This window comes from Clarias gariepinus, chromosome 13 (genome assembly GCF_024256425.1).
Source record: "Clarias gariepinus isolate MV-2021 ecotype Netherlands chromosome 13, CGAR_prim_01v2, whole genome shotgun sequence".
NCBI classification, from domain to species: domain Eukaryota; kingdom Metazoa; phylum Chordata; class Actinopteri; order Siluriformes; family Clariidae; genus Clarias; species Clarias gariepinus.
Window position 1 is genome coordinate 21,572,038 of NC_071112.1, and position 20,692 is coordinate 21,592,729.

Here is a 20,692-nt window from a genome sequence, read left to right on the forward strand (position 1 = left end):
CCAGGTGCACCTAATCGAATGAGGTCACCTGACCGAGGTTATATGCCAAGCTGTGTATTACAATCCCTACACATTAATTTTGGTGTACCTTAACCCAAAAATGCAAGAATGCAAAAAAAAGAAAGATCTTTTTTTTTTCTTCTTCTTCTTCTTACTCATGAACAGCCAGTTAGATAATATTTTAACCAATATTATGAGAAATTTCACTATAGTATATGTACTTTATTTTGCTTCAATATCTTGCAAAGGCTTTCAACTACTTAATATTTCAATGCATACAGGCTTGTCTGCTCATTTTTCCTCATTCCATTTCCATTGCAGTGATGCAGATGAATCAACAGTAGGACAATCTGAAAGTGGAAATTAAAGACTTTATGACTACCATTTATTACCTAAATTTGTTCTAAAAGAGGACTACCTAGAAATCAAGAAGCTCAACCCTCTTTATGGTACAACTGTATATATCCAGTGTAATCATTGTGGATAGCAACTGCTTGTCATGTACTGTAGATGAATATATTCAATATCTGCTTCATATGTCTCATTCAGCTGCTTGGTAAGCACAAAGAATATACATTGCCAATGAATTCTCCGTTGTAAAATGCAAGCTGCAGAGGAGAACTACAGTAGTAATTATACAGGTTAAGACAACCTCAAGTCAAACAACTTTAGTTGTAGCATTACATCAGCAAGCTTGGGTGGATGGACAGCTTTTCCAGGATAGAGCTAAGTTAAAGTTATGTGAAATTCCATCTAAACAAACAAGGACCACTATCCTGGAGCCCTACTTCTCTAACTTACTGGGTAAAGCTTTACTTTGAAGGCTTTGAGCGTTTGCTTATCCACACAATCATACTATCACTGTGAATGCTGCTCATCTTAGCAACAATGTAAGCAAACCAACAACATGTAAAGCATTATACTCTAAGATTATTAATATTGAGGTTTAATCGTTTGTCAGGACTGTGATGTATAGCATACAGGTTTAAGATCAACAGTCTTTCATGAAGGGGTTTTCTTTCTTTCTTTCACATTTTTTTGGTAAGGGTTCATGATTTCACCAGCTGGTGGAAGGCTGTCCAGCCACACAAGGATACTCAGGGGAGCTAGAGCCATGGTTTTCCAGTGAGGAATTTGGAAGGCATTATCGAACAATCTGTAGATGGACACACTGCACAATTAATTTCCAAATATTTTTTATTTCAGTCTTTTTTTCACTTTCATTGGTATCTAGCTTTCTGTCCATACTATCTAAGCAACTGTTCTCATTGGCCTTATTTTGTCTAATTTACAGCAAACGTTTAAAGTAAAACTTTACAATACAATATTTTATAATTGTATGTTTTTTCATAATTTAATCATTTTTTATTTATTATTATTATTATTATTATTATTAATAATTTATTTATTTATAATTATGATTTATTTTGTTTTTTTTTTATTTTGTATTTTTTTTTTATTGCCACTTTATTGTCATTTTTAGTGCTGTGAAGCACTTTGGTTCAACTTAGGTTGCTGTAAAGTGCTAAATAAATAAATGTTGATTGATTGATTGATAATTAAATTCCATTACGGGAAAAAAAAAACTATTGCCAGTTACCCTGCCACTTTAGAATTATGCTTTCCACATGCATGCTCTTCTTGTAAAGAACTCATGAACACAATGTTGGTTATAAGCAACAGAATTTTTTTTTAATTGTCTCAACCAAATATTGTCTTGAAACATTCATATAAACTGCAGTATTTTAAATTTTAAACAGTAAAACGGATCTTATTTACTTATCATATCATGTGTCTCTAAGGTTGTGCTTTCTGATATGACAGAAATGACTTCACATGATAGAGGAAATCATTGGACTGTTTATGATCTGAGGCATTTTACTAGCTTAAAAGTATTAAAGAATAAACCCGGGAAAAAATATTCATAGGATTTAAAATAGCTTTATATTTATCAAAAGTGTTAAGGGTTAAAACAGAGTTTAACTGAAATTTCAAGACAATGGAACAAGCTTTGAACAAGTTTCAACAAACGATGAAATAAGGGATGTATTGTGATAGAGAGAGAGAGTGAGAGAATTGTGAACGAGAAAAAAAAAAGCTGACAGTGTTAATATGGAACCAAAAAACGTGGAGCGCAACCTGGCATTCACTCAAACTCTGCACCTGCACCTTAACAAATGGAGCTCTCCTGTGTGCCTCTCTGGCTTTCTCTGACTCCCACTCTCATTTCTATTCAGCAGAATCTCTCTCTCCTGCCCCACGTCCACACTCCGGGCGACGCTTTTCTGGGCGTTTATTTATTTTTCCCCCTTTTTCTAGCATAGGATGCTGGATGTGCATTAATTTGTGCCCACCCCTAGGGAAGTGGAACAATGAAGTGGACCCGTTCCGTAGTGCGACGCCAAGATTTGGGGATGACAGTATGCTGCTGAAGACACCTGGTCCACCTGAAGGGGATGTGAAAGACTACTTTCCCCTCCTCATTCTGTCCCCCTTGCTGTGTAGAGAAAACATCTGCTCATCAGCAAGTCACAGCCTTCTTAATGTACAGAGCCAACCTAATAGTTAGCTTAAAACAAACATTACAGAGTCAGCTTCATTATGAGTTATTAAGCACGGTTAAATGCTACAGGCTGAATTCGGCAAACTATGGTATTTTAGGGGACCACATATTATAGAAGTCTATCTCTATGCATTCAGTAAGTACCTCAGCTCCCTTACTCCAGATGGGGTGATTCAACAAGGTTTCACTTAAAAAAATCATACACCCATTCACTGGCACAAACCAAGTGAACTGGTCCCACTTTCATCATAGATTGGAAAACAATGTACAGTATCTGTTCCTATTGGCCAAAAATAATTCTAATATGCTAGAATATTAAATGCTTCACATGAAGCCACCTTATACTTTATGTGTATACCTGTGGCTACACAGTGGGATAGTGGTTAGCATTGTGGCCTTGTACCTCCATGGTCAAGAGTTTAAGTATTACTGTTGGATCTGTGCGCTTGGAATTTTCATGTTCTACTTGTTGGGTTTCCTTGAAGTATTCAAGTTTTCCTCCCACAGTCACGAGACTGTGTGTTCAAAGACATGCAAATTAGATTTACTGGCATTTCCAAATTGTAAGCATGTGCATGCTTGTGCCCTCCGATGGACTGGCACTGTGTCCAAAGTGTACCCTGCCTAGTGCCCATAGTTAGTCTCTAGACCTTTGATTACCCTGTATAGGATATGCAAAATAAATGAATGAACATGAGTGTTTAATAGATTTTTTTTCATGCTTTATTTGTCTTCATTCACATAGCACATTTTAAGTACAGTACACGGTATGTATGAAAAAGTCCATATAAATATTGCAAATGTGATTCTTATTCTTACTAAGCATGGTATACACAATAAAGCAATATAGAACATACAACCCAGCAAAGGAGAGCAGCAGAGAACTACATGCAGTTTGTGATGCGTTCTGGCAGTAATGACTCATTTCACCTATGTGGTACAAACACCTGGAGCAAACCGAGTCACCTCACATAACAACCCTCTCACCCCTGCTAGAACTATAAAGAAGGGACCCTCTGCAAGTTGAATCTTCCATCACATCTGACATATTGAAATATGGAAAGTTGCTGGTGTAGTGCTCGCGGGCAAAGCCAGTGACATACGGACGCAGGCATGAACACACACAGACACACACACACAACTTGGTCAGCACAGATGAGTTGTGGGAAAACAAGCAGCTGCAGGAGGAAGAATGGGCCATAAGGCCCGACCGCTTGCCAAATTTCATCATCTATTATGGATCGCCTGAGAAGCTCGCTCCACTGCAAGCGGGGCTGTGCTTCTGAAACGCATGCAACTGCAAATCAATGCTCAACAGCAAGAAGCTGGCATCTGATATTTAGCGTGAGTAGGTTTATGTAGGATTAAACAGAAATAAGAGTGGTTCAGTCTTTTTTAGTCAAACTGCCATATGGTTTCAGATACACAATAACATACAGTAAATTAGGCATTTTATATTACAGCTCTTCATTTTGGCACTGTGAAGCACAATGATTCAGAATCAGAATCTACTGGACCTATTACTGTGCTGTAGTCAGTAGTTGTAGTTGCTGTAGTTTTCTTAACAATCTTCACATATTTTGCTTTCTAACATATAGTATTGTGCAAATGTCTTAAGGCACCCCTCATTTCTTCATATTTTGCTCCCTAAAATTCAGACTTTCTTGTATTATCCTCTTATTTTCAGTCCAGTCCCTGGATCTGACCTGTTTCAGAGAAATGTTTTTTGTTTGTATAACCAAACAGTGACATATGCATCACTGAAGCCTAAAAAACATCTAACGTAAGGCATGAACCAGTTTGAAACAGATGATGACAGATGATGCTGAATGCTGAGTGGTTGGAACAGAAGAGAGCTGAAATGTTGTTGAGGTTGTTACAAAAAACAAGCATTTTTAAAAATGGTATCTTTACCACTTTACTGTCACAATAAAACATTATTTTTCCATTTTTTTTTTTTTAAATTAAACTGACATAATTTAACTACAGTTAATTTGTTGTTGGTCTTTCAGCTGCTCCCGGCAAGGGGTCGTCACAGCGGACCATCCACTCTTGGCACAGGTTTTACGCCGGATGCACTTTCTGACACAGCCCTCCCATTTTATCCGGGCTTGAGACCGGCACTGCATCCAGTGGCTGAGGTTTGGGCATTGGCTGGGAACCGAACTTGGGCCTTCCGCATGGCCCTACCACTAAACCACCAATGCCCCTAATTTAACTATATTTAATTTAAAATGAAGAAATGTGGGGTAAACATTTTTCACTAGACATTGATAAGAACACTTTCTCCCTCAATCATCGCTCACTCGACTCTTTATCCTGTATTCAGGGTTGCGGGGGGCCTGGAGCCTATCCCAGGAGACTTAGGGCATGGTGCCGGGGACACCCTGGACAGGGTGCCAATCCATCGTAGGGCACACACAAATACCCACTACAGGCAATTTCAAAACACTAATTAGCCTAGTGTACAGGTCTTGGGAGGAAACTGGAGTACCCGGAGGAAACCTACCAAGCACAGGGAGTACATGCAAACTCCATGCACACACAGGAATTGAACCCAGACCCTGGAGGTGCAAGATGACAGTGCTAACCACTACACCACCGTGCCATGATTGATGAGAACACTACTTATTTAATAGTTCTGCTATGCTGAACAGCTCACTGGATTTAAACACTGTAAAAACAGCATATTGGCAGGTAAAGTATCTTAAATTAAGTCAAATTTGTCTAATATTCCTACTGTAGTAGTTAGCTGATATTCTAAAGCGGAATGAGTGTAAATATAAAGAAAAACTTACAAGGTTTACAGGACTGTCCACCACCTCCATGTTTTATTTTGATCTGAATTTTGTGCTAAATATCAGCATACTAATAGCACTTCCTCTTGTGATATTGTTTAATCATCAGACTACAATAAACTGTAAATTGTCAGGGCTGTCCGTTATCACTCACAATTAAACTAATACAAATGATATATCATCCATAATAGTGTGGATAGTAAACTGTCTTTGTATATCCTTCTTTCACTACTTGAAAAAATTTAAATGAAAATTTCAATAATTAAAAATGCTTGACCTTTTCAAATCAGTTCCATTTTTTCTACCTAAATATATAACCTAAATCTTATCTAAATAACCAAAATTTTGTTTTTTTAGACAAGATAAGCTGGTATAACATAATCTGTAGCCTCTGGTTCGGTTGCATAATAATTCCCACATTTTTAGATGAAGCATCAAAGGCAATAAATATTTTTAGAATTTGTATGTGTTTAAACATTTTGCTAGTCTGTCCTTTGTGTATGAGCTTCCTATAGCTCTTTTTTTCTGTAGCTACAAGTTCATAATTATGAAACTAAGTGTTTTTCAGATTTCCTGTCTACCTCTCCCAAGCAGCTTTGGCAAAGCCTGATCCCATTCCCTTCACAACAGCAAGGTGTGACTTCAGAGGTGCATTATTTTATCCTCTTACTAGGTTATCATAAAATCAGGAATGCCAGGAATGCCAGGGAAAATGAATTGGCAGTGCAACTGGGTTAGTTAAGTTCAATTCAGTACTTCTTGCACCTGTCTTACTTAATCACTTACTCATCATCTATACCACTTTATCTTGTGTACAGGGTCAGGTGGAGGGAGTGTTCCCAGGTGACTTATGGCACAAGGCAGGGTACACCCTGGACGGGGTGCCAATCCATCGCAGGGTCATCCACTCTGCACACAAGCTTGGCACAGGTTTTACGCCGGATGCCATTCCTGACACAACCCTCTCATTTTATCCGGGCTTGAGACTGGCACTGCATCCAGTGGCTGAGGTTTGGGCATTGGCTGGAAATCGAACTTGGGCCTTCCACATTGCAAGCAAGAAACCCACCACTAAACCACCAATGCCCCTAATTTAACTACATTTAATTAAAAATGAAGAAATGTGGGGTAAACATTTTTCACACGCTCATTTACACATTACAGGCGATTTGGGAACGCCAATTAGCCTAATCTCCATGTCTTTGGACTGTGGGAGAAAACCAGAAAACCCGGAGGCAACCCATGCACACAGACCCCGAGGTGGAAATTAAACCTGGACCCTGGAAAGCAGTGCTAACTACTTAGTTCTCTGAAGACTTGACTTGGCTGCATTTGCTTGGTAGTTCAGGACTGGAATTTCCTACAAGTCTACCTGAGCCTCCAATAACTTCCTGTTTCTTCCTATTGCCATCTCAGGGAGTTTTTCCTTGCCACTGTCGCCATCGGCTAGCTCATCAGGGACTATCTGACCATTCATACACATTCGCATTCCATACAAACTTAGATATTCCTTTTGAGTGTGTAAAGCTGCTTGCCACAATGACAATTGTTAAGGGCGCTATACAGTACAAATAAGATTGTATTGAATTAACTACTAAGCCACAGTGCTATCTTACCTACACTACTAGTCAAAATTTTGAAGACACCTCCTAATTATATTTTCTTTTTTAATTTTCTTCGAACAAAAAAAAACAATGCTAAAGGCATGCAATAATTTCCTTTAAAAAGTTGATATTGAGATGTGTCTGTTACATATAAAAGCCTTTAGAACGGCTCTAATCTGCAGTCATGTTAATTGATGATTTTTGAGGCTAGGAACTCTAAATGAACTTCTCTGATGCAGAGGAGTTTTGTTCTTGCTTTCCTGGGAAGGTCTTCATGAGAGCCAGTTTCATCATGGTACTTGATGAGTTTTGCAAATGCATTTGACAATACCGATCTTGCAACAACTTTTGAACAACAACTACCCTTCATGCCATAAGATGACTGATGTTGTTGTTGTTGATACTTTATTACCTAATTCTATATGTGCTATTCCATAGTTTCAGTTTCATAAAATCCAGTATTGTTCTAGAATGTAGAAAATAAATCCAAACTTGTGTTCAAACTTTTGACTGGTCCTGACATTGAGGATAAATGTGACAGGTATCAAGCCTCCCCCTGTCATAAGTCTTGTGTTTTTTTGGTTTTTGTATCATGTTGAAGATACATGATATACGATTGCAGCCATGTTGATTAATTGTTACTTCTTGAGAAAATAAAATATACTCCAAGACTTTCTAATGAGAAGTTCTTTTTACAAATGCCAACCAGTCATAGCATGTTTTACCAATGTGTGGGTGTTGGCTGATTGAACATGTGTAAATCTGTACACTCCAGAATGCATTACGTCTTGTTTGATATATGTGGATCCATTTATGCTGTGTGTGTGTGTGTGTGTGTGTGTGTGTGTGCTTGCACATGTGTGTGTACTCTTAAAGACAAGGTGCTTAAAAAAAGTCTAAACATGTTGTCTTGACATCCATAAGCTAAATCATTTAGCCTGTGTAGGAACTTATGGATTGTGTCCTAACCCATTGTGGGGTGCACACGCACACACACACAAACACACACACACACACAGCCACTACAGGCAATTTGGAAATGCCAGGCAACCTAGACTGAATGTCTTTGCACTGTAGGAGGAGTACCCCAAGTAAACTCACCAAGCAGAGAGAGAGAGAGAGAGAAAGAGAGTATGCAAACTCCATGCACACAGACCAGAGGCAAGCATCAAACCACCAATCTTGGAGGTACAAGATGGCACTGCTAAGCCCTTAGCCACAGTGCTTTACTTGGCTTGACTAATATTGGATTGTGAACAAAAAAAAAAAGGAAAATAAATAGCATTGAAAAGCAAATATATGATTAGTAAACATACACTCAACAAAAATATAAACGCAACACCTTTGTTTCTGCTCCGATTTTTCATGAGATGGACTTAAAGATGTAAAATTCATTCCAGATACACAATATTACCATTTCTCTCAAACATTGTTCACAAATCAGTCTAAATGTGTGATAGTGAGCACTTCTGCTTTGCTGAGATAATCCATCCCACCTCACAGGTGTGCCACATCAAGATGCTGATCTGACATCATGAGTAGTGCACAGGTGTACCTCATCCTGCCCACAATAAAAGGCCACCCTGGAATGTGCAGTTTTTTGCTTTATTGGGGGTCTGGGGACTCAGAACCGGTCAGTATCTGGTGTGACCACCATTTGCCTCATGCAGTGCATCACATCTTCTTCGCATAGAGTTTATCAGATTGTCAATTGTGGCCTGTGGAATGTTGGTCCACTCCTCTTCAATGGCTGTGCGAAGTTGTTGGACATTAGAGGGAACTGGTACACGCTGTCGTATACGCCGGTCAAGCACATCCCAAACATGCTCAACGGGTGACATGTCCGGTAAGTATGCTGGCCATTCAAGAACTGGGACATTTTCAACTTCCAAGAACTGTGTACAGATCCTTGCAACATGGGGCCGTGCATTATCTTGCTGAAACATGAGGTGATGTTCATGGATGTATGGCACAACAATGGGCCTCAGGATCTCATCACGGTATCTCTGTGTATTCAAAATGCCATCAATAAAATGTACCTGTGTTCTTCGTCCATAACAGATGTCTGCCCATACCATAACCCCACCACCACCATGGGCCACTCGATCCACAACATTGACATCAGCAAAGTGCTCACCCACACAACGCCACACACGCTGCCATCTGCTCTGAACAATGTAAACCGAGATTCCTCCGTGAAGAGAACACCTCTCCAACGTGCCAGACGCCATCGAATGTGAGCATTTGCCCACTCAAGTCTGTTACGGCGGCGAGCTGGAGTCAGGTTAAGACCTCGATGAAGACGACGAGCATGCAGTTGAGCTTCCCTGAGACGGTTTCTGACAGTTTGTGCAGAAATTGTTTGGTTATGCAAACCAATTGTTTCAGCAGCTGTCTGAGTGGCTGGTCTCAGACAATTTTGGAAGTGAACCTGCTGGATGTGGAGGTCCTGGGCTGGTGTGGTTACACGTGGTCTGCGGTTGTGCGGCCGGTTGGATGTACTGCCATATTCTCTGAAACGCCTTTGGAGACGGCTTATGGTGGAGAAATGAACATTCAATGCAGGAGCAACAGATCTGGTTGACATTCCTGCTGTCAGCATGCCAATTGCACGCTCCCTCAATGCTTGTGACATCTGTGGCATTTTGCTGTGAGACAAAACTGCACATTCCAGGGTGGCCTTTTATTGTGGGCAGTATAAGGTACACCTGTGCACTACTCATGATGTCAGATCAGCATCTTGATGTGGCACACCTGTGAGGTGGGATGGATTATCTCAGCAAAGCAGAAGTGCTCACTATCACACATTTAGACTGATTTGTGAACAATGTTTGAGAGAAATGGTAATATTGTGTATCTGAAATGAATTTTAGATCTTTAAGTCCATCTCATGAAAAATCGGAGCAGAAACAAAGGTGTTGCGTTTATATTTTTGTTGAGTGTAGTTCTAGATACATTTAATTACAAATTTTATGATATAATCATCTTAAAATAGTCACGAGACAGCGCAGAGGCTAGAACGGCCACACACTACAGGGAATTTGGACACACCACTTAGCTGTTGCTGGTTCCAAAAAACACATCTTAACTGCTGGAGTCAGATATCGTATACAGTACCACTGAGATAAGAAATGTAAATGTTATAGTGATGCTGTCTATCTCACATACTTTATGCCATCCACTCCATTTAACTACTGGAACCTAATGACAGTGTTCCCTATGAATCACCAGTGCAGCTCTGGCCCCTTGGGGCATGACTCCACAAGACCTCTGGGCTTGTGCTTTAGTGTCTGGCACGAGCACATTGGCAGAAGACCCTTTGGGTGCTGTGGTATGTGGGGTAGACCCTCCATGGATTGAGATCTGGGGAGTTTGGAGGCTGGAGTTGGCAGCCTGGGGCTCTACTGGTTGTACTGGGTGTCGTGGTGCCCTTCTACCATGGCCAGTATTAAATTTTATTCATTTATTTATTTGTTTGTTTGTTTGCTTGCTTGTTTGTTTGTTTTGCTGCATTGGGCTTTACAGGTTTATAAGTGATCATAAATGTTCATGCACTAATGATATGTGATATATATATATATATATACTGTGTATATAATAGTCTTATAATGGTGGTATGATAGCTTAGTTGTTAGAATTGTTGCCTCCAGGGTCCAGAATGTACCCCGCCTCGTGCCCGGGATAGGCTCCACCCCCCGACTCTGTATACAGGATTAAGTGGTATAGACGATGAGTGATGAGTAGTCTTATAATAAACATTTGTGACATTATTTGCAATATTATTTTCAGCGATATCGCATCTAAAACATAGCCTTATCAGCGCAAAATCACTATGAAAAAAATTTTATGTTTATTTCCCAGAGGATCATCCTCACATTATCTGACATGGAGAGTGTTATTGCACGGTGCTCTAAAATTTGGCCAAGATTTTTATTGGAAACATTTTGCACTGTGTAACAAGTAATAAAACTCTTCAAAAGTCTTTAAAGCAAAGCTTTGTTTCAGCCTGCCTTCAAGAAAATAGCATGTTGTTGTGGGTTTGTACATCTTTTTTTTTCCGGCTGGACAACTCTGGCATGTGCCACCTCCACGCAGCAGTCAATTGCCTTGTAAATCACAGGACCTGGGTAATAAAAACTGATTTGTATATCACCAGGAGTAGAGAGTGTGTCTGTCTTGTAAATTTAATTAAACAGCAGGTGCAAAATCAGGTCATATGGCTTTGATGTGCCCCATGTGAGAATGACAACCAGACAAAGATTTTAATATGGGAAGTATTAACATATTTTTGCATGGAGGCTTATATGCAGCAGGGGTTATCACCTGGAAGAGTATAAAACACCCCCCTCCCCAAGCCAAAGGGAAAAAAAAATCAAACATGATTCAAATGAGCTGTCACCTTCAATTTTAATAGATCAGCAACAGAATAAACGTTTAAGCTCTTCAGAACAGCCTCTGCTTGCCTAATGTTGCATAAATGTGCCTATTAGAGGCGTCTGTCCCATACTGAGACACTTTGGCTAATTACAGCCTCGCTATGAGGTGAATCACAAGCTCATCAAAGATGGCTAATTCGTAAAACATATACACTGAATAAAAACAGATTGCAAAAAGCAACAAGAGGATGCTCTCCGAACGAGACTTAACATGAGTGTGATCTCTATTTACACAGCAACTCCTCAGAGACATCAAAATCACTGGAGCTAAAAATCACCCTCTTATTGGGCGATGCGACCTGTATCATCAGTCCCGTCTCTGAACCCTGTTGATTTGATTTTTTTATTTGCGAGACACATCAGACGCTGACCTAGTGGCAACACTCGTTTTGTGTTTTTACCTTCACTTTTTCCCTCTCTCATTTTTTTCCTTTTCCATGGTGGTGCTGGATAATTACCACCTAGGATGTTGCCATCTGTGCCGCCCTTCCACGGTCTGTTAACTTGCCTCTCAAAAAGTTTTCCAGTGACAGGGGCCACGCATGTAAGAAGGTGCACATTCAAGCATCATTAAATTCAGCACTAAGGAGAATAGACTTACTTATGACTCAAAGCAGCTAGGAGAAGTGTGCCAAGCCCTGCCAAAAATAGACTAATGCAAGAAAAATGAAGCCTGCAAAAATATTACGAATTCTATGCCAACATGCGTGAAAAGTGGTTTTGAATGTTGATTCTGGGGTCATGTTGGCTGTTTCTGGGCCAAATAACACAACTTGCCTTTGGCATACTGTCATTCCAAAGTCAGCCTGACATTTTCCTCCTTATGTCCAACACATATTTGCCTTCGCTGAAGTTTCATTTTCATGCCTGCACGTAATAAAAATAGCTCTGCTCATTATAACTCATAGACCCGACTTTACCGACAATATGGTATACAAGCAATTTTTTTAAGATGAGATGGTCTCTACAAGCTTAAACAATTGGGTTGACGCATACTTTGTTAAATCCTTAATTTAAAAAATGTCGCTGTCAAGTTGTATGGGTGTTTAACGAGAAATGCCAAACAACATGCCGACAGCGTTGGAGTGGTTGAGAAAGGAGGGGTACAGGTGCATGGCTGGAAGCAGTGGCTTGCTGAACAGCCAAGTGAGAACTTATCAATGCTCCCCTAATTATTGCCACATACCTTCAGATAAATTAAGCAACAGCAACCCAGGTGTTGGGTGGAAAAAGGAATTATGGAGTTATAGTAAACTGACTGACTTTTCTAGTTAGACCTTATATCAGCTGCAGCTCATGGCCATAGACTTTGGACAGCATAAATAGTGACATAGCTCCAAACTTACAGTGATTGAGTCAAAGGGCAATCACAGTGAATTTTTAGAGCAACCTTGCTATTATGTAGTTGAGAGACTATTCAGCATACAGAGCAGAGGTGTACCTTTTAAATATACTCATTTATTGTCACAGGTCTCGGCTAATTTTCTGTCAAACTACATCTCAAAAACAACAGAGACCTGCAACTGGCCCTAAAAATTTGAAAATGTTTAGATGTTTTTCTTCTTTCTTCAGCATGGTGCATGGATTTGTTTCTGTATGATTATTATCCACTCCATAATCCTCAGTTACATCACTTGATCTTTGCAATTTATCTTAAAGTAGAAATGGTTCTGTATATTAAACACATTATCCACACAATGTACATTGACACAATATCCACCAAATTCACAGATTTAACTTCAAAATTTTGTTATTAAACAGTAATAAGAGTGTTGCAAGAGTCCAAGCATCCTCCAGCGGGCATCTACTAGCCTTTGTTGCAGTTCTTATTTTAGATCATCAGGAGCAATAATAACTTTATGGAGTTTAATTGGGCAGTGAGCAGATTGCCCCAAGATGAATATCTGAAAGAAAAATTGTTAATACCTCAAGAGTCAGGACTAGATGAATAGGTTATTTCTCTTGTCTGGTTTGGAACTGCCTGAAGGAGGTGGCAAGCGAGAGAGGTCTAGACATCTCTGGTCAGGCTGCTGTCCCCTCAACCTGGCCCTGGCTAAACAGTAAAAAAAATAATAAAAAGAAATGGATTAATGAATAGTTCTTACCTCAAAATAGGTCATTAATATTTAATTTAATACAAAGAATATGTTAACTAGGATTTTAAGAAGCTCGATTTGTTGAATTGGTGATATACTGTATATAAGGTGTTCTCTGCCCAACCTGCACCTATGGAAGAATCATCATGGTCAACTACAGTACAGTATTACAACTACCATATTTTTAAATGTTTTTTTCTCCACAGTAGAAACGCCCTAAAGTCAAAGCCAAACAGCTGACACCTGCATAGCTTCATTCCCAGCCCATAATCCTCCTAATCTAGGAATCCAGGACTGTAACGTCCCTACTCTCTGTTAATTGGCACACGTGTGCATTTATTATGTATAGTTTTGGTCAACAAAAAGCCTCACTGATCACATTCTTTTAAATAACATTTTTAACTTTATTTTTTAATATAATTACATATTTTATCTGTTTACTTTTGTAAAATTAGGCATGTAATAAATAATGTGTAATTTACATTGGAAGAAAAAAATACCTATTATATTATTTTCACATTTTTTTCAACACTGGCAGTATTTCTGTAATCCTCTGCATTGCATATCTTTACTGTTTTGTACTTTTATTCTATTATATTAATGGAATATTGTTTATTGAATGCTACATTTTGTTATGTTATATTGTTATATTATATGTTAAAGGTTGGATGAAACTTTATAAGGTGAGCTCAGTCCCATTTATCAGCTCCGACAAGTTACTATATGGGTCCTGATTACCAACAAATGTCTGAGCTGCATTCCAATCCCTGGGTGTTCCCAAAATTCCCATCAGCCACTTTTAATATCTTCTCCCCTGAAGGCTAAGGCAAACTTTCCAAAATCTAACAAGTCCAACAGCTGTGTGAAGGGCAATGCTGAGTAAGCTCAGGTGCAACACTTCAGGCAGCAGCAGGTTTCAGTCTCGAAGGTGCTGGGACCTCATCCCAAACCTGCACCACCGCACATATCCCCTGGGCTTGAACTCAGTCATATGCATACCTCATGAGTAAAACTCTCGTGCTTAATTCGAGTGATATGTGCAATGAATTTAAAAATAATGGTTACAGTCCATGTAATCATGTTCTAAACCTAGATTTTAACTTTAATACATAGAATTTTGCTCTGTATAGAGTAAATATCCTTGCATGATCTTTAATACATTATTTAACCCATAGTTTTCCTCAAAGTTTGTAGTAAGGACTTCCTACAGTAACTTCATAGCTGTTGTTATTTGAGGCTCTTTCTTAGGGAACCCTCTCTTCGGGTACTTTGCTGTACACAGTGTTATACATAGAAACCTTAAGGGTTAATGAAAATTCGCCTGAAACAAACTGCTATCTCTAAATAAAAATTAGGTGTAAAATTAAATGCATGCATCAAACTTATATGTAAATCAAATTAATAAATAAATCACCTATTTCAAATTCATTACCTATTAAAATATTGTGTTATGGATGTGGAGCTGAACAAATGGTTGTTTACCTGAAATGCAGTGGTTGGTTTTAAATGAGCAGCATTTGAACACCTTACTTTTTATTCCACCTTGTTAGAATGAAAGACATGAGCATTTTACTTTAATAATATAAAAAAATAAAATAAAAATCATTGTGGCGGATCTAAAGTCACTAGTGAGCCGAGGATGTTTTATATGGTCCTTGAGCTCCCTCAACTGGCCTATTTACGGAAATTAGCCAGTAATTTATAACATTTTATTGCATTTCTGTTTCAAAATTAAGAAATACCTATTCCATTTATTACCAGATATGTTCTTGGTGTACAATAGATCCACCCTGAACATTAAAGTGTTTTCTTAGCCCTAAAATCTGTTTTTGTTTAGTACAACTTATGTTATGTTCAATAGAATTTTATAGCTATGAGGTACAATAATTATTTAGATGATCCTGCAAAGTAAAATAATGATCAAAGGTTAAATTAAATAGTTGTGATCTGATTAAATTGGGATCATCTTGCTTGCATGTTTGCAATGATTTATTATGGCTGCTCATCTACAAAGAATGAACAACTACAAACAGATGACAGATTGGAGGGGGAAATGGTGGTTTCGAAATGCTTTAGGGGACATGATTTGCATCCACTTTAAAGATGACTTTAAAAAAATACAAAGTTATTCTGACTTAATTTTTTTTATTAAACATTTTAATCAAAATGGTTGTGGTTATTTTGGTCATTTTTTTCTAAAGTAAATATTAATTTCACTGATGGGCAACACCAGCAAACCAGCTTTATGCAAATAGTTTATGTATACAGTATATATATATATATATGACTAAAATAATAATAAGTTAAATATAAGGGAAAATAACTAAACAATAAGAAAGTAAGGCTAGCTTCATATCTATAGGCTTTGAAACAGTTTTAATTTCCTTATAACCTGCATGATCATGAAAGTTGCATAGTAGTTATATAGTTATATATTATACGTTTATTTCTTTACAGACATTTAATTTGTAACATTTAACTTTGAAAATGAATGTTTAAACATGTAAAATTTGCTCATTTATGAGAGTTAAATAAAACATTTAAGATGACATCTTTTAGGGTCAAACTTTGTGAAACACTATATTATTAGTTTTTTTCCATGAACTTTCTTTATTTGTATTAATTCACTCTCTCTTCTTGTGTTGCTGAGAAATAAAAAGAAAAACAGATGCAAAACTCATCTTAGATTGTACCTGTGAGCCATGTATCTGAGATTGTTTAAAGTGCTGTTTGGTAGCTTCCACTGTAGGTCTCTAGCACCATCTGTTGGTTTTGTGAAAGTTTCATGGGTGCACTTACTGTATTTTGAACAATATATATTATTTACAAACTTATTAATTTTGCACTATTTAAACAAAAAATGATAATTTTCACATCATATACAGACCTTCATGAGAAAGAAAAAGCTCAGTTTAAAGAAAGAAGCACATTTATGGCTAATTTAAACTTGCGTATTAACATCAATCAGTTTTACATAAGATTTACATAAGAATCGTTATCATTTCAAAACTAATAATGAGAACATTCAGATTTTAGGTATTTACTTGTGAATTATGTGAATTTTTATCTAAAAACTATATAAATGTTCTTTCCTAGTGCTTGCAGGGTTTAACAGTTCCGTTTGGAATGCATTCTGTCTATAAGTAATTGCATTTGTTATACTGTAAGTGATTAATTAATAAGTAAATGTAGAAATGTCAGTATTTAATTGTCAGTAAATGTCACTATTGTATTCATGTTTGTTAATGCAAAAATATTGAGGCCTGGATGGAAAGCATACAACAATCACATTTATGTAAAAGTATTATCTCAATGTATCCAAACAAAAATAAAAGTGAAAAGCAAATATTTTAATGTTGAATGTCTTTATGTAAAAATGAACATTTATCACTTTTATCTAAACCTCTAAATAGGTGTTTTATTGACTAATTCTGTCTGAAAAAACAATCACCCTTAACTAGCATAAGCAAAGACTACAGTAACTTAAATAAGTACACTAACTTAATTATACTGTATAATCAGCATGTGTAAGCTAATTAGCTCAACATACCTCAAAACACTTTTTTAAACTAAATAAGCTTCTTTGTAGCAAATTAGACACCTTAAATGATATAAACCTCACTCAAACATTTTGAAACATTGTACTAAGGTAGGACCAGGGGTGCTCATTCTTACTTTCAACACTGCGGGCCTGTGACTAATATTCAGTTGCACATGGACACTTATTAAATTGTATGGCATTGGAAGGTCACTGCATACTGACATGAGAAAAATCCTTTTTTACACTGACGCACGTAATTTAATGCTAAACTGAAATAACTATGCAAACTGAAATATGAAATATTTATTATAGCTCTATCTAAACTATTATAGACTAACTAGAGTTTCCACTAACTTACGCCACTGTACATCGGCATCTTAATGAGTCTTTGTTAAATTATTTTCAAGATCGCACTCACAGATGCAGCCATCTTAAACGACCGGCTGGTCTGTGACTGGACGCAGGCCAATGCGTGATAAAAGCAGAAGATAAACATGGAGTATAAACTACTGGGAGTCCTAAGACACTCTTACAAACAACAAACTAAAGAAGAATCTGTGTCATTCTCTGCAATCTGTCCTATTGCTTAAATTTATTGTTTATTGTAAGGAACATTTACCATTTCAATCCATTGTTGATCTATTTTGATGATGTATCCAATGTTACATACAAGATACACTACCGCTCTAAAGTTTGGGATAATTTCCAAATTTCTTTGTTTTTGTTTGGTGATTTATTTTCTACATTTTACAACAATATTTGTAGAATGGATTGCAAAACTGAAAATGAAATAACACATATGGAATTAGGTAATTATGTAGCAACAACAACAACAACAACAGTCAGTTATTTTAAAAAACAATTGAAAGAAGGAGGTCAGCTTTTCTAGAATAATTATCGCAAGAACAGTATGTCAAGTGCATTTGCAAAACCTATCAAGCATCATAATAAAACTTGCTCTCATGACGACTATCCCAAGAAATCAAGACCAAAATTTACCTTTCCCGCAGATTAAAAGGTCATTTAGAGTTATTAGCCACAAAAATCACCAGTTAACAGCACTTCGGCACTATGAAGGCTTTACAGATCATAAGTAGCAGATACATCACAACATTTACTGTTCAAAGGAGATTATTGCATATTTAAGATGCCTTCAGCATTGCTTTACAGTGTAGAAAGAAATAAAAATAAGTAATAAACATGGAGTTTAGAAAGTGATCCCAAACTTTTGAGCAGTAGAATACCACCAAACGGCTACAAACTGAGGGTCTTGCTGAAAAGAGTGTATGAATACAAAAAGTAAAAATGTGCATTACATAAACACAATATATTTTTTAAGTTCTCTAGCAAAATACAATTCATAGTTTATTTTCTTTGTGAAATTCATTACATAAAAGTATTCTTTCTGTACCTGTAAACTATTTTTTAATATAAAACACCAGAACCCACTTTCATCGACTCAGTTTTACGCAAATATACAGAAGTTAGTGCCAAGATTCAAAAGTAAAATTGACAAAAGTCCATGTCTACTTTTCCAGAGTCTAGATATACTAAGAATTTACTAATACTGAACTTAGACCACTTCAAGTACAGTATAGGTTCTTACTTAGCCTAAAACCCAATAATGCTGAATATACCATTAGAGTATGTTTTTAACACATGCATCAGAAGCCAAAGCACAAATGTTTAATAAATTAAACCACGTTTAACACATTATACATATATTTGTTTAAATGATTTAGCCTGATAAACCCACATTTTAGTTAATATGCACAAGCCTTATTTTTATATCTTAAATTATAAGTAAATAAATATGCGATTTGAGCATTAGAATATGATAATCATGTGCAAAAAATACCATTCAATTTAAAGTCAAGGCTACAAACAGACTAAATCTTCCTAGGTCAAGTAATAATTTATTATAAGCTTACAACATTGCTATTTGTTAATGTTTCTTCCCCAGACACCAAGAATGTGTATACATATATCCAAGCCATATACTTTATTATTATTATTATTTATTTATTTTATTCATTGTTATTATTATTATATATATTTTTGAAATATGTCCCGAAAAATATGTCCCATCATTTTAATGATGACATACGGTCCCTGACCACTTTATTAGGTCCACATAGTAGTATTTGGACGTCCTTTTGTCTTTAGAACTGCCTTAAATCCTTATGGCATAGATGCAACAAGGTCGTGGAAAAATTGCTCATTGCTTAGAGATTTTTGTCGATCTTAACATGATAGCATCACCGTTTTTTCACAGCAGCTTTGTTGGCTGCACCTCCATGTTTCCAATGTTTCATTCCACCACATCCCAAAGGTGCTCTTTTGGATTGAGATTTGGTGACTGTTAAGGCCATTTGAGTACAGTGAACTCATTGTCATGTAAAAAAATAAATAAATAAAAAACACAGTTTAAGATGATTTTAGCTTTAAGACGTGGCTCAAAGTCCTATGGGATAGACATAGTCGGCAACAGTACTCAGGTATGTTGTGGCATTTAACAACGCTAACCAAGGGTTAACAAGGCTTAATCTGTACTCCAGGCCCAAAGTATGCCAAGAAAATATCCTTTACATCATTACACCAGCAGCAGCAGCCTGACCCCTTGATACAAACCACAATGGATCCAGGCTTTCCAGTTGCTTATGCCAAATCACCGTTCTTCCCCATTCAGATCCTCGGTTTGAACTTAGGCAGCTCGTATTGACCTTGTCTGCATGCCTAAATTGACATGGTCACTGAGCTGCTGCTATGTGATTGGCTGATCAGATATTTTTGCTGATGAGCAGTTGAACAGGTGAAAAAAATTAAGTGGCCAGTGAGTGTATTTGAAAGCAATTTCTGCAATTGTTATAAAATTATATGACAAGGTCTTATGTAAACTTGTAAAAAAGTGCAGTCTTAATAGGGTAAAATTAGAAATTTTAGATTACTTGTAACATTATTTAATTATTGTGGCATTATATAAAATAGGCTGTGGTAATCATAAAAAATGTTTTCTTATATAGGGCCCAAGAACTATAGGGTGCGCAGGACCCTCTTGTTTTCCTATGGATTTTTCACTCTTTTGGACTTTTTGAGAGTCTTAACATGCTTAAAAACTCATGAAAATTGGCAGACAGGTTGGAATCTGGTGCCATTAGGATGCCTGAGAGTCACGTGGCCCAGGCCCCCACATGAGATTTTGATGGATAGCTTATACACACTTTGGATTTTTGCACCCGATGGATTTTTATGTATTCTCCTAGGGAATTTATATGATCGTCACCAACCCGAGCCGATGTGATCTAAAGACATTGAGGACGCAAAATTCCGGAGGGATTTTTGATAACTCAAACGGCTCAGCTGTGATAATGTCTTAAACGTACACAGAAAAATTATTCATAACTTTCTGTGCGGCATTATATTCAGTGACATTATATTCAGTGACAACACGTTCAGTGACATCACATTCAGTGACATTACATTAAATGACATCATAGTGTGAGGCTTTTCTTCCAGCATCTGTGGCCTATTGTACTCACATACACATCACAAATGTTAACACTCACACACACAAACACCTTACACACACGCACAAACACACACATGCATGCACATGCACACAAACACACTCATGCATCACATTATATAATCTTT